Source organism: Mustelus asterias, chromosome 17 (assembly GCF_964213995.1).
Source record: "Mustelus asterias chromosome 17, sMusAst1.hap1.1, whole genome shotgun sequence".
Taxonomy (NCBI): domain Eukaryota; kingdom Metazoa; phylum Chordata; class Chondrichthyes; order Carcharhiniformes; family Triakidae; genus Mustelus; species Mustelus asterias.
In genome coordinates, this window is record NC_135817.1 from 15,210,948 (window position 1) to 15,228,221 (window position 17,274).

The 17,274-nt window shown below is 50.5% G+C and overlaps 1 protein-coding gene across 1 annotated transcript in view; it reads right to left on the bottom strand.

Moving 5' to 3' along the window:
• Positions 1–17,274, bottom strand: part of LOC144506132 (phosphorylase b kinase regulatory subunit alpha, liver isoform-like) — a 1,103,981-nt gene that overhangs the window by 161,344 nt on the left and 925,363 nt on the right. The window lies entirely within an intron of this gene.

Sequence of the window (17,274 nt, forward strand, 5' to 3'; positions counted from 1 at the left end):
GCACATGCACTGCACTGACAACAGCACCTGCACTGACAACAGCACACGCACTGCACTGACAACAATACACGCACTGCACTGACACCAATACACGCACTGCACTGAGACCAATACACGCACGGCACTGACACCAATACATGCACTGCACTGACACCAATACACGCACCGCGCTGACAACAACACACGCACTGCACTGACAATAATACACGCACTGCAGTGACAACAGCACACGCACTGCACTGACAACAGCACACACCCTGCACTGACATCAATACACGCAGTGCACTGACAACAATATACGCAGTGCACTGACAACAATACACGCACGGCACTGACAACACACACACTACACTGACAACAATACACGCACTGCACTGACAAAAATACACGCACTGCACTGACACCAGTACACGCACTGTACTGGCACCAATACACGCACTGCACTAACAACAATACACACACTGCACTGACAACAATACACACACTGCACTGACAACAATACACACACTGCACTGACACCAATACACACACTGCACTGACAACAATACACACACTGCAATGACAACAATACACACACTGCACTTCCACAAATACACACACTGCACTGACAACAACACACGCACTTCACTGACACCAATACATGCACTGCACTGACAACACACTGCACTGCACTGGCACCAATACACGCACTGCACTGGCACCAATACACGCACTGCGCTGGCACCAATACACGCACTGCACTGGCACCAATACATGCACTGCACTGACAACAACACAGGCACTACACTGACAACAATCCACGCACTGCACTGACAACAGCACACGCACTGCACTGACAACAACACACGCACTGCACTGACAACAACACACGCACTGCACTGACAACAGCACACGCACGGCACTGACACCAATACACACACTGCACTGACAACAGCACACGCACGGCACTGACACCAATACACACACTGCACTGATACCAATACACACACTGCACTGACAACAATACAGGCACTACAAAAACACCAGTACACATACTGGACTGGCACCAATACACGCACTGCACTGACACACTACACGCACTGCACTGACACCAATACACGCACTGCACTGACACCAATACACGCACGGCACTGACACCAATACATGCACTGCACTGACACCAATACACGCACTGCACTGACAAAAACACACGCACTGCACTGACAACAATACACACACTGCACTGACAACAACACACGCACTGCACTGACAACAGCACACACCCTGCACTGACAACAATACACGCACTGCACTGACAACAGCACACACCCTGCACTGACAACACACACGCTGCACTGACACCAATACACACGCTCCACTGACAACAATACACGCACTGCACTGCCAACAATACACGCACTGCACTGACAACAATACACACGCTCCACTGACAACAATACACGCACTGCACTGACAATACACACACTGCACTGACACCAATACACGCACTGCACTGACAACAATACACACACTGCACTGACAACAATACACACACTGCACTGACAACAATACACACACTGCACTGACAACAATACACACACTGCAATGACAACAATACACACAATGCACTTACACAAATACACACACTGCACTGACAACAACACACGCACTTCACTGACAACAATACATGCACTGCACTGACAACACACTGCACTGCACTGGCACCAATACACGCACTGCACTGGCACCAATACACGCACTGCACTGGCACCAATACACGCACAGCACTGGCACCAATACACACACTGCACTGGCACCAATACACGCACTGCACTGACACCAATACACGCACTGCACTGACAATACTACACGCACTGCACTGACACCAATACTCGCACTGCACTGACAACAATACCCACGCGGCACTGACACCAATACACGCGGGGCACGGACACCAATACATGCACTGCACTCAGAACAATACACGCACTGCACTGACAACAACACAGGCACTACACTGACAACAATACATGCACTGCACTGACAACAGCACACACCCTGCACTGACAACACACACGCTGCACTGACACCAATACACGCGCTGCACTGACAACAATACACGCACTGCACTGACAACAATACACGCACTGCACTGACAACAATACACGCACTGCACTGACAACAATACACGCACTGCACTGACAACAATACACGCACTGCACTGACAACAATACACGCACTGCACTGACAACAGCACATGCACTGCACTGACAACAGCACCTGCACTGACAACAGCACACGCACTGCACTGACAACAATACACGCACTGCACTGACACCAATACACGCACTGCACTGAGACCAATACACGCACGGCACTGACACCAATACATGCACTGCACTGACACCAATACACGCACCGCGCTGACAACAACACACGCACTGCACTGACAATAATACACGCACTGCAGTGACAACAGCACACGCACTGCACTGACAACAGCACACACCCTGCACTGACATCAATACACGCAGTGCACTGACAACAATATACGCAGTGCACTGACAACAATACACGCACGGCACTGACAACACACACACTACACTGACAACAATACACGCACTGCACTGACAAAAATACACGCACTGCACTGACACCAGTACACGCACTGTACTGGCACCAATACACGCACTGCACTAACAACAATACACACACTGCACTGACAACAATACACACACTGCACTGACAACAATACACACACTGCACTGACACCAATACACACACTGCACTGACAACAATACACACACTGCAATGACAACAATACACACACTGCACTTCCACAAATACACACACTGCACTGACAACAACACACGCACTTCACTGACACCAATACATGCACTGCACTGACAACACACTGCACTGCACTGGCACCAATACACGCACTGCACTGGCACCAATACACGCACTGCGCTGGCACCAATACACGCACTGCACTGGCACCAATACACGCACTGCACTGGCACCAATACACGCACTGCACTGACACCAATACACGCACTGCACTGACAATACTACACGCACTGCACTGACACCAATACTCGCACTGCACTGACAACAATACCCACGCGGCACTGACACCAATACACGCGCGGCACGGACACCAATACATGCACTGCACTCAGAACAATACACGCACTGCACTGACAACAACACAGGCACTGCACTGAGAACAATACACGCACTGCACTGACAACAGCACACGCACTGCACTGACAACAACACACATGCTGCACTGACACCAATACACACACTGCACTGACAACAATTCACACACTGCACTGACAACAATACACAGACTGCACTGACAACAACACACACGAACTGCACTGACAACAGCACACACCCTGCACTGACATCAATACACGCACTGCACTGACACCAACACATGCACTGCACTGACAACAATACACGCACTGCACCGACAACAATTCACGCACTGCACTGACAACAACACACGCACAACACTGACACCAGGACATGCACTGGACTGGCACCAAAACACGCACTGAACTGACAATACTACACGCACTGCACTGACACCAATACACGCACTGCACTGAAAACAATACAGGCAATACACTGACACCAATACACGCACTGCTCTGACACCAATACACGCGCGGCACTGACACCAATACACACGCGGCACGGACACCAATACATGCACTGCACTCAGAACAATACACGCACTGCACTGACAACAACACACGCACTGCACTGACAACAGCACACGCACGGCACTGACAACAATACACGCACTGCACTGACAATACACGCACTGCACTGACACCAACACACGCACTGCACTGACAAAAATACACGCACTGCACTGACACCAATACACGCACTGCACTGACACCAATACACGCACTGCACTGACACCAATACACGCACGGCACTGACAACAACACACGCACTGCACTGAAAACAATACAGGCAATACACTGACACCAATACACGCACTGCTCTGACACCAATACACGCGCGGCACTGACACCAATACACGCGCGGCACGGACACCAATACATGCACTGCACTGACAACACACACACTACACTGACAACAATACACGCACTGCACTGACAAAAATACACGCACTGCACTGACACCAATACACGCACTGCACTGGCACCAATACACGCACTGCACTGACAACACACACACTACACTGACAACAATACACGCACTGCACTGACAAAAATACACGCACTGCACTGACACCAATACACGCACTGCACTGGCACCAATACACGCACTGCACTGACAACAATACACACACTGCACTGACAACAATACACACACTGCACTGACACCAATACCCACATTGCACTGACAACAATACACACACTGCAATGACAACAATACACACAATGCACTTACACAAATACACACACTGCACTGACAACAACACACGCACTTCACTGACAACAATACATGCACTGCACTGACAACACACTGCACTGCACTGGCACCAATACACGCACTGCACTGGCACCAATACACGCACTGCACTGGCACCAATACACGCACTGCGCTGGCACCAATACACACACTGCACTGGCACCAATACACGCACTGCACTGGCACCAATACACGCACTGCACTGACACCCATACACGCACTGCACTGACAATACTACACGCACTGCACTGACACCAATACTCGCACTGCACTGACAACAATACCCACGCGGCACTGACACCAATACACGCGCGGCACGGACACCAATACATGCACTGCACTCAGAACAATACACGCACTGCGTTGACAACAACACAGGCACTACACTGACAACAATACACGCAATGCACTGACAACAGCACACACCCAGCACTGACAACACACACGCTGCACTGACACCAAAACACACGCTGCACTGACAACAATACACGCACTGCACTGACAACAATACACGCACTGCACTGACAACAATACACGCACTGCACTGACAACAATATATGCACTGCACTGACAACAATCCACGTACTGCACTGACAACAATACACGCACTGCACTGACAACAATACACGCACTGCACTGACAACAGCACACGCACTGCACTGACAACAGCACACGCACTGCACTGACAACAATACACGCACTGCACTGACACCAATACACGCACTGCACTGAGACCAATACACGCACGGCACTGACACCAATACATGCACCGCACTGACAACAACACACGCACTGCACTGACAACAATACACGCACTGCACTGACAATAATACACGCACTGCACTGACAACAGCACACGCACTGCACTGATAACAGCACACGCACTGCACTGACAACAGCACACACCCTGCACTGACATCAATACACGCAGTGCACTGACAACAATACACGCACGGCACTGACAACAATACACGCACTGCACTGACACCAATACACGCACTGCACTGAGACCAATACACGCACGGCACTGACACCAACACATGCACTGCACTGACACCAATACACGCACCGCGCTGACACCAATACACGCACCGCGCTGACAACAACACACGCACTGCACTGACAACAATACACGCACTGCACTGACAATAATACACGCACTGCACTGACAACAGCACACGCACTGCACTGAAAGCAGCACACGCACTGCACTGACAACAGCACACACCCTGCACTGACATCAATACACGCAGTGCACTGACAACAATACACTCAGTGCACTGACAACAATACACGCACGGCACTGACAACACACACACTACACTGACAACAATACACGCACTGCACTGACAAAAATACACGCACTCCACTGACACCAATACACGCACTGCACTGGCACCAATACACGCACTGCACTGACAACAATACACACACTGCACTGACAACAATACACTCACTGCACTGACAACAATACACACACTGCACTGACACCAATACACACACTGCACTGACAACAATACACACACTGCAATGACAACAATACACACACTGCACTTACACAAATACACACACTGCACTGACAACAACACACGCACTTCACTGACAACAATACATGCACTGCACTGACAACACACTGCACTGCACTGGCACCAATACACGCACTGCACTGGCACCAATACACGCACTGCGCTGGCACCAATACACGCACTGCACTGGCACCAATACACGCACTGCACTGGCACCAATACACGCACTGCACTGACACCAATACACGCACTGCACTGGCAATACTACACGCACTGCACTGACACCAATACTCGCACTGCACTGACAACAAAACCCACGCAGCACTGACACCAATACACGCGCGGCACGGACACCAATACATGCACTGCACTCAGAACAATACACGCACTGCACTGACAACAACACAGGCACTACACTGACAACAATACACGCACTGCACTGACAACAGCACACGCACTGCACTGACAACAACACACATGCTGCACTGACACCAATACACACACTGCACTGACAGCAATTCACACACTGCACTGACAACAATACACAGACTGCACTGACAACAACACACACGCTGCACTGACAACAACACACGCTGCACTGACACCAATACACACACTGCACTGACAACAATACACACACTGCACTGACAACAATACAGGCACTACACTGACTTTACGACACGCACTGCACTGACACCAATCCACGCACTGCACTGACAACAATAGACGCACTGCACTGACAACAATGCACGCACTACACTGACAACAATACATGCAACACAATGACAACAATACACGCACTGCACTGACAACAATACACACTCTACACTGACAACAATGCACGCACTGCACTGACAACAACACACGCTCTACACTGACAACAATGCACGCACTGCACTGACAACAATACACGCAACACAATGACAACAATACACCCATGGCACTGACAACAATACACGCACTGCACTGACAACAATAGACGCCCTGCACTGACAACAATGCACGCACTACACTGACAACAATACATGCAACACAATGACAACAATACACGCATGGCACTGACAACAATACACGCAGTGCACTGACAACAATACACGCTCTACACTGACAACAATGCACACACTACAGTGACAACAATACACGCAACACAATGACAACAATACACGCATGGCACTGACAACAGTACACGCACTGCACTGACAACAATACACGCACTACACTGACACCAATACACGCACAGCACTGACAACAATACACACACGGCATGGACAACAATACACGCACTGCACTGACACCAACACATGCACTGCACTGACAACAATACACGCACTGCACCGACAACAATTCACGCACTGCACTGACAACACACGCACTACACTGACACCAGGACATGCACTGGACTGGCACCAAAACACGCACTGCACTGACAATACTACACGCACTGCACTGACACCAATACACGCACTGCACTGAAAACAATACAGGCAATACACTGACACCAATACACGCACTGCTCTGACACCAATACACGCGCAGCACGGACACCAATACACGCGCGGCACGGACACCAATACATGCACTGCACTCAGAACAATACACGCACTGCACTGACAACAACACAGGCACTACACTGACAACAATACACGCACTGCACTGACAACAGCACACGCACTGCACTGACAACAGCACACGCACGGCACTGACAACAGCACACGCACTGCACTGACAACAATACACGCACGGCACTGACAACAATACACGCACTGCACTGACAACAACACAGGCACTACACTGACAACAATACACGCACTGCACTGACAACAGCACACGCACGGCACTGACAACAATACACGCACTGCACTGACAATACACGCACTGCACTGACACCAACACACGGACTGCCCTGACAACAACACACGCACTGCACTGACACCAATACACGCACTGCACTGACACCAATACACGCACTGCACTGACACCAATACACGCACGGCACTGACAACAACACACGCACTGCACAGAAAACAATACAGGCAATACACTGACACCAATACACGCACTGCTCTGACACCAATACACGCGCGGCACGGACACCAAAACATGCACTGCACTCAGAACAATACACGCACTGCACTGACAACAACACAGGCACTACACTGACAATACACGCACTGCACTGACAACAGCACACGCACTGCTCTGACAACAGTACACGCACGGCACTGACAACAATACACGCACTGCACTGACAATACACGCACTGCACTGACACCAACACAGGCACTGCACTGACAAAAATACACGCACTGCACTGACACCAATACACGCACTGCACTGACACCAATACACGCACTGCACTGACACCAATACACGCACGGCACTGACACCAATACATGCACTGCACTGACACCAATACACGCACTGCACTGACAACAACACACGCACTGCACTGACAACAACACACGCACTGCACTGACAACAACACACGCACTGCAATGACAACAACACACGCACTGTACTGACAACAATACACGCACTGCACTGACAACAGCACACACCCTGCACTGACAACACACACGCTGCATTGACACCAATACACACGCTGCACTGACAACAATACACGCACTGCACTGACAACAATACACGCACTGCACTGACAACAATACACGCACTGCACTGACAACAATACACGTACTGCACTGACAACAATACACGCACTGCACTGACAACAGCTCACGCACTGCACTTACAACAGCACACGCACTGCACTGACAACAATACACGCACTGCACTGACACCAATACACGCACTGCACTGAGACCAATACACGCACGGCACTGACACCAATACATGCACCGCACTGACACCAATACACGCACCGCACTGACAACAACACACGCACTGCACTGACAACAATACACGCACTGCACTGACAATAATACACGCACTGCACTGACAACAGCACACGCACTGCACTGACAAAGGCACACGCAGTGCACTGACAACAGCACACACCCTGCACTGACATCAATACACGCACTGCACTGACACCAATACACGCACTGCACTGAGACCAATACACGCACGGCACTGACACCAATACATGCACTGCACTGACACCAATACACGCACCGCACTGATAACAACACACGCACTGCACTGACAACAATACACGCACTGCACTGACAATAATACACGCACTGCACTGACAACAGCACACGCACTGCACTGACAACAGCACACGCACTGCACTGACAACAGCACACACCCTGCACTGACATCAATACACGCAGTGTACTGACAACAATACACGCACGGCACTGACAACACACACACTACACTGACAACAATACACGCACTGCACTGACAAAAATACACGCACTGCACTGACACCAATACACGCACTGCACTGGCACCAATACACGCACTGCACTGACAACAATACACACACTGCACTGACAACAATACACACACTGCACTGACACCAATACACACACTGCACTGACAACAATACACACACTGCAATGACAACAATACACACAATGCACTTACACAAATACACACACTGCACTGACAACAACACACGCACTTCACTGACAACAATACATGCACTGCACTGACAACACACTGCACTGCACTGGCACCAATACACGCACTGCACTGGCACCAATACACGCACTGCACTGGCACCAATACACGCACAGCACTGGCACCAATACACACACTGCACTGGCACCAATACACGCACTGCACTGACACCAATACACGCACTGCACTGACAATACTACACGCACTGCACTGACACCAATACTCGCACTGCACTGACAACAATACCCACGCGGCACTGACACCAATACACGCGGGGCACGGACACCAATACATGCACTGCACTCAGAACAATACACGCACTGCACTGACAACAACACAGGCACTACACTGACAACAATACATGCACTGCACTGACAACAGCACACACCCTGCACTGACAACACACACGCTGCACTGACACCAATACACACGCTGCACTGACAACAATACACGCACTGCACTGACAACAATACACGCACTGCACTGACAACAATACACGCACTGCACTGACAACAATACACGTACTGCACTGACAACAATACACGCACTGCACTGACAACAGCACATGCACTGCACTGACAACAGCACCTGCACTGACAACAGCACACGCACTGCACTGACAACAATACACGCACTGCACTGACACCAATAAACGCACTGCACCGAGACCAATACACGCACGGCACTGACACCAATACATGCACTGCACTGACACCAATACACGCACCGCGCTGACAACACACGCACTGCACAGACAACAATACACGCACTGCACTGACAATAATACACGCACTGCAGTGACAACAGCACACGCACTGCACTGACAACAGCACACACCCTGCACTGACATCAATACACGCAGTGCACTGACAACAATATACGCAGTGCACTGACAACAATACACGCACGGCACTGACAACACACACACTACACTGACAACAATACACGCACTGCACTGACAAAAATACACGCACTGCACTGACACCAGTACACGCACTGCACTGGCACCAATACACGCACTGCACTAACAACAATACACACACTGCACTGACAACAATACACACACTGCACTGACAACAATACACACACTGCACTGACACCAATACACACACTGCACTGACAACAATACACACACTGCAATGACAACAATACACACACTGCACTTACACAAATACACACACTGCACTGACAACAACACACGCACTTCACTGACAACAATACATGCACTGCACTGACAACACACTGCACTGCACTGGCACCAATACACGCACTGCACTGGCACCAATACACGCACTGCGCTGGCACCAATACACGCACTGCACTGGCACCAATACACGCACTGCACTGACACCAATACACGCACTGCACTGACAATACTACACGCACTGCACTGACACCAATACTCGCACTGCACTGACAACAATACCCACGCGGCACTGACACCAATACACGCGCGGCACGGACACCAATACATGCACTGCACTGACAACAACACACGCACTGCACTGACAACAATACACGCACTGCACTGACAACAATACCCACGCGGCACTGACACCAATACACGCGCGGCACGGACACCAATACATGCACTGCACTGACAACAACACACGCACTGCACTGACAACAATACACGCACTGCACTGACAACAATACCCACGCGGCACTGACAACAGCACACGCACTGCACTGACAACAATGCACGCACTGCACTGACAACAATGCACGCACTGCACTGACAACAATACACGCACTGCACTGGCACCAATACACGCACTGCGCTGGCACCAATACACGCACTGCACTGGCACCAATACACGCACTGCACTGGCACCAATACACGCACTGCACTGACACCAATACACGCACTGCACTGACAATACTACACGCACTGCACTGACACCAATACTCGCACTGCACTGACAACAATACCCACGCGGCACTGACACCAATACACGCGCGGCACGGACACCAATACATGCACCGCACTGACAACAACACACGCACTGCACTGACAACAATACACGCACTGCACTGACAATAATACACGCACTGCACTGACAACAGCACACGCACTGCACTGATAACAGCACACGCACTGCACTGACAACAGCACACACCCTGCACTGACATCAATACACGCAGTGCACTGACAACAACACACGCACGGCACTGACAACAATACACGCACTGCACTGACACCAATACACGCACTGCACTGAGACCAATACACGCACGGCACTGACACCAACACATGCACTGCACTGACATCAATACACGCACCGCGCTGACACCAATACACGCACCGCGCTGACAACAACACACGCACTGCACTGACAACAATACACGCACTGCACTGACAATAATACACGCACTGCACTGACAACAGCACACGCACTGCACTGAAAGCAGCACACGCACTGCACTGACAACAGCACACACCCTGCACTGACATCAATACACGCAGTGCACTGACAACAATACACTCAGTGCACTGACAACAATACACGCACGGCACTGACAACACACACACTACACTGACAACAATACACGCACTGCACTGACAAAAATACACGCACTCCACTGACACCAATACACGCACTGCACTGGCACCAATACACGCACTGCACTGACAACAATACACACACTGCACTGACAACAATACACTCACTGCACTGACAACAATACACACACTGCACTGACACCAATACACACACTGCACTGACACCAATACACACACTGCACTGACAACAACACACGCACTTCACTGACAACAATACATGCACTGCACTGACAACACACTGCACTGCACTGGCACCAATACACGCACTGCACTGGCACCAATACACGCACTGCGCTGGCACCAATACACGCACTGCACTGGCACCAATACACGCACTGCACTGGCACCAATACACGCACTGCACTGACACCAATACACGCACTGCACTGACAATACTACACGCACTGCACTGACACCAATACTCGCACTGCACTGACAACAAAACCCACGCAGCACTGACACCAATACACGCGCGGCACGGACACCAATACATGCACTGCACTCAGAACAATACACGCACTGCACTGACAACAACACAGGCACTACACTGACAACAATACACGCACTGCACTGACAACAGCACACGCACTGCACTGACAACAACACACATGCTGCACTGACACCAATACACACACTGCACTGACAACAATTCACACACTGCACTGACAACAATACACAGACTGCACTGACAACAACACACACGCTGCACTGACAACAACACACGCTGCACTGACACCAATACACACACTGCACTGACAACAATACACACACTGCACTGACAACAATACAGGCACTACACTGACTTTACGACACGCACTGCACTGACACCAATCCACGCACTGCACTGACAACAATAGACGCACTGCACTGACAACAATGCACGCACTACACTGACAACAACACACGCTCTACACTGACAACAATGCACGCACTGCACTGACAACAATACACGCAACACAATGACAACAATACACCCATGGCACTGACAACAATACACGCACTGCACTGACAACAATAGACGCCCTGCACTGACAACAATGCACGCACTACACTGACAACAATACATGCAACACAATGACAACAATACACGCATGGCACTGACAACAATACACGCAGTGCACTGACAACAATACACGCTCTACACTGACAACAATGCACACACTACAGTGACAACAATACACGCAACACAATGACAACAATACACGCATGGCACTGACAACAGTACACGCACTGCACTGACAACAATACACGCACTACACTGACACCAATACACGCACAGCACTGACAACAATACACACACGGCATGGACAACAATACACGCACTGCACTGACACCAACACATGCACTGCACTGACAACAATACACGCACTGCACCGACAACAATTCACGCACTGCACTGACAACAACACACGCACTACACTGACACCAGGACATGCACTGGACTGGCACCAAAACACGCACTGCACTGACAATACTACACGCACTGCACTGACACCAATACACGCACTGCACTGAAAACAATACAGGCAATACACTGACACCAATACACGCACTGCTCTGACACCAATACACGCGCAGCACGGACACCAATACACGCGCGGCACGGACACCAATACATGCACTGCACTCAGAACAATACACGCACTGCACTGACAACAACACAGGCACTACACTGACAACAATACACGCACTGCACTGACAACAGCACACGCACGGCACTGACAACAATACACGCACTGCACTGACAATACACGCACTGCACTGACACCAACACACGGACTGCCCTGACAACAACACACGCACTGCACTGACACCAATACACGCACTGCACTGACACCAATACACGCACTGCACTGACACCAATACACGCACGGCACTGACAACAACACACGCACTGCACAGAAAACAATACAGGCAATACACTGACACCAATACACGCACTGCTCTGACACCAATACACGCGCGGCACTGACACCAATACACGCGCGGCACGGACACCAAAACATGCACTGCACTCAGAACAATACACGCACTGCACTGACAACAACACAGGCACTACACTGACAATACACGCACTGCACTGACAACAGCACACGCACTGCTCTGACAACAGTACACGCACGGCACTGACAACAATACACGCACTGCACTGACAATACACGCACTGCACTGACACCAACACAGGCACTGCACTGACAAAAATACACGCACTGCACTGACACCAATACACGCACTGCACTGACACCAATACACGCACTGCACTGACACCAATACACGCACGGCACTGACACCAATACATGCACTGCACTGACACCAATACACGCACTGCACTGACAACAACACACGCACTGCACTGACAACAACACACGCACTGCACTGACAACAACACACGCACTGCAATGACAACAACACACGCACTGTACTGACAACAATACACGCACTGCACTGACAACAGCACACACCCTGCACTGACAACACACACGCTGCATTGACACCAATACACACGCTGCACTGACAACAATACACGCACTGCACTGACAACAATACACGCACTGCACTGACAACAATACACGCACTGCACTGACAACAATACACGTACTGCACTGACAACAATACACGCACTGCACTGACAACAGCTCACGCACTGCACTTACAACAGCACACGCACTGCACTGACAACAATACACGCACTGCACTGACACCAATACACGCACTGCACTGAGACCAATACACGCACGGCACTGACACCAATACATGCACCGCACTGACACCAATACACGCACCGCACTGACAACAACACACGCACTGCACTGACAACAATACACGCACTGCACTGACAATAATACACGCACTGCACTGACAACAGCACACGCACTGCACTGACAAAGGCACACGCAGTGCACTGACAACAGCACACACCCTGCACTGACATCAATACACGCACTGCACTGACACCAATACACGCACTGCACTGAGACCAATACACGCACGGCACTGACACCAATACATGCACTGCACTGACACCAATACACGCACCGCACTGATAACAACACACGCACTTCACTGACAACAATACACGCACTGCACTGACAATAATACACGCACTGCACTGACAACAGCACACGCACTGCACTGACAACAGCACACGCACTGCACTGACAACAGCACACACCCTGCACTGACATCAATACACACAGTGTACTGACAACAATACACGCACGGCACTGACAACACACACACTACACTGACAACAATACACGCACTGCACTGACAAAAATACACGCACTGCACTGACACCAATACACGCACTGCACTGGCACCAATACACGCACTGCACTGACAACAATACACACACTGCACTGACAACAATACACACACTGCACTGACACCAATACACACACTGCACTGACAACAATACACACACTGCAATGACAACAATACACACAATGCACTTACACAAATACACACACTGCACTGACAACAACACACGCACTTCACTGACAACAATACATGCACTGCACTGACAACACACTGCACTGCACTGGCACCAATACACGCACTGCACTGGCACCAATACACGCACTGCACTGGCACCAATACACGCACAGCACTGGCACCAATACACACACTGCACTGGCACCAATACACGCACTGCACTGACACCAATACACGCACTGCACTGACAATACTACACGCACTGCACTGACACCAATACTCGCACTGCACTGACAACAATACCCACGCGGCACTGACACCAATACACGCGGGGCACGGACACCAATACATGCACTGCACTCAGAACAATACACGCACTGCACTGACAACAACACAGGCACTACACTGACAACAATACATGCACTGCACTGACAACAGCACACACCCTGCACTGACAACACACACGCTGCACTGACACCAATACACACGCTGCACTGACAACAATACACGCACTGCACTGACAACAATACACGCACTGCACTGACAACAATACACGCACTGCACTGACAACAATACACGTACTGCACTGACAACAATACACGCACTGCACTGACAACAGCACATGCACTGCACTGACAACAGCACCTGCACTGACAACAGCACACGCACTGCACTGACAACAATACACGCACTGCACTGACACCAATACACGCACTGCACCGAGACCAATACACGCACGGCACTGACACCAATACATGCACTGCACTGACACCAATACACGCACCGCGCTGACAACACACGCACTGCACAGACAACAATACACGCACTGCACTGACAATAATACACGCACTGCAGTGACAACAGCACACGCACTGCACTGACAACAGCACACACCCTGCACTGACATCAATACACGCAGTGCACTGACAACAATATACGCAGTGCACTGACAACAACACACGCACTGCACTGACAACAATACACGCACTGCACTGACAATAATACACGCACTGCACTGACAACAGCACACGCACTGCACTGATAACAGCACACGCACTGCACTGACAACAGCACACACCCTGCACTGACATCAATACACGCAGTGCACTGACAACAATACACGCACGGCACTGACAACAATACACGCACTGCACTGACACCAATACACGCACTGCACTGAGACCAATACACGCACGGCACTGACACCAACACATGCACTGCACTGACACCAATACACGCACCACGCTGACACCAATACACGCACCGCGCTGACAACAACACACGCACTGCACTGACAACAATACACGCACTGCACTGACAATAATACACGCACTGCACTGACAACAGCACACGCACTGCACTGAAAGCAGCACACGCACTGCACTGACAACAGCACACACCCTGCACTGACATCAATACACGCAGTGCACTGACAACAATACACTCAGTGCACTGACAACAATACACGCACGGCACTGACAACACACACACTCCACTGACACCAATACACGCACTGCACTGGCACCAATACACGCACTGCACTGACAACAATACACACACTGCACTGACAACAATACACTCACTGCACTGACAACAATACACACACTGCACTGACACCAATACACACACTGCACTGACAACAATACACACACTGCAATGACAACAATACACACACTGCACTTACACAAATACACACACTGCACTGACAACAACACACGCACT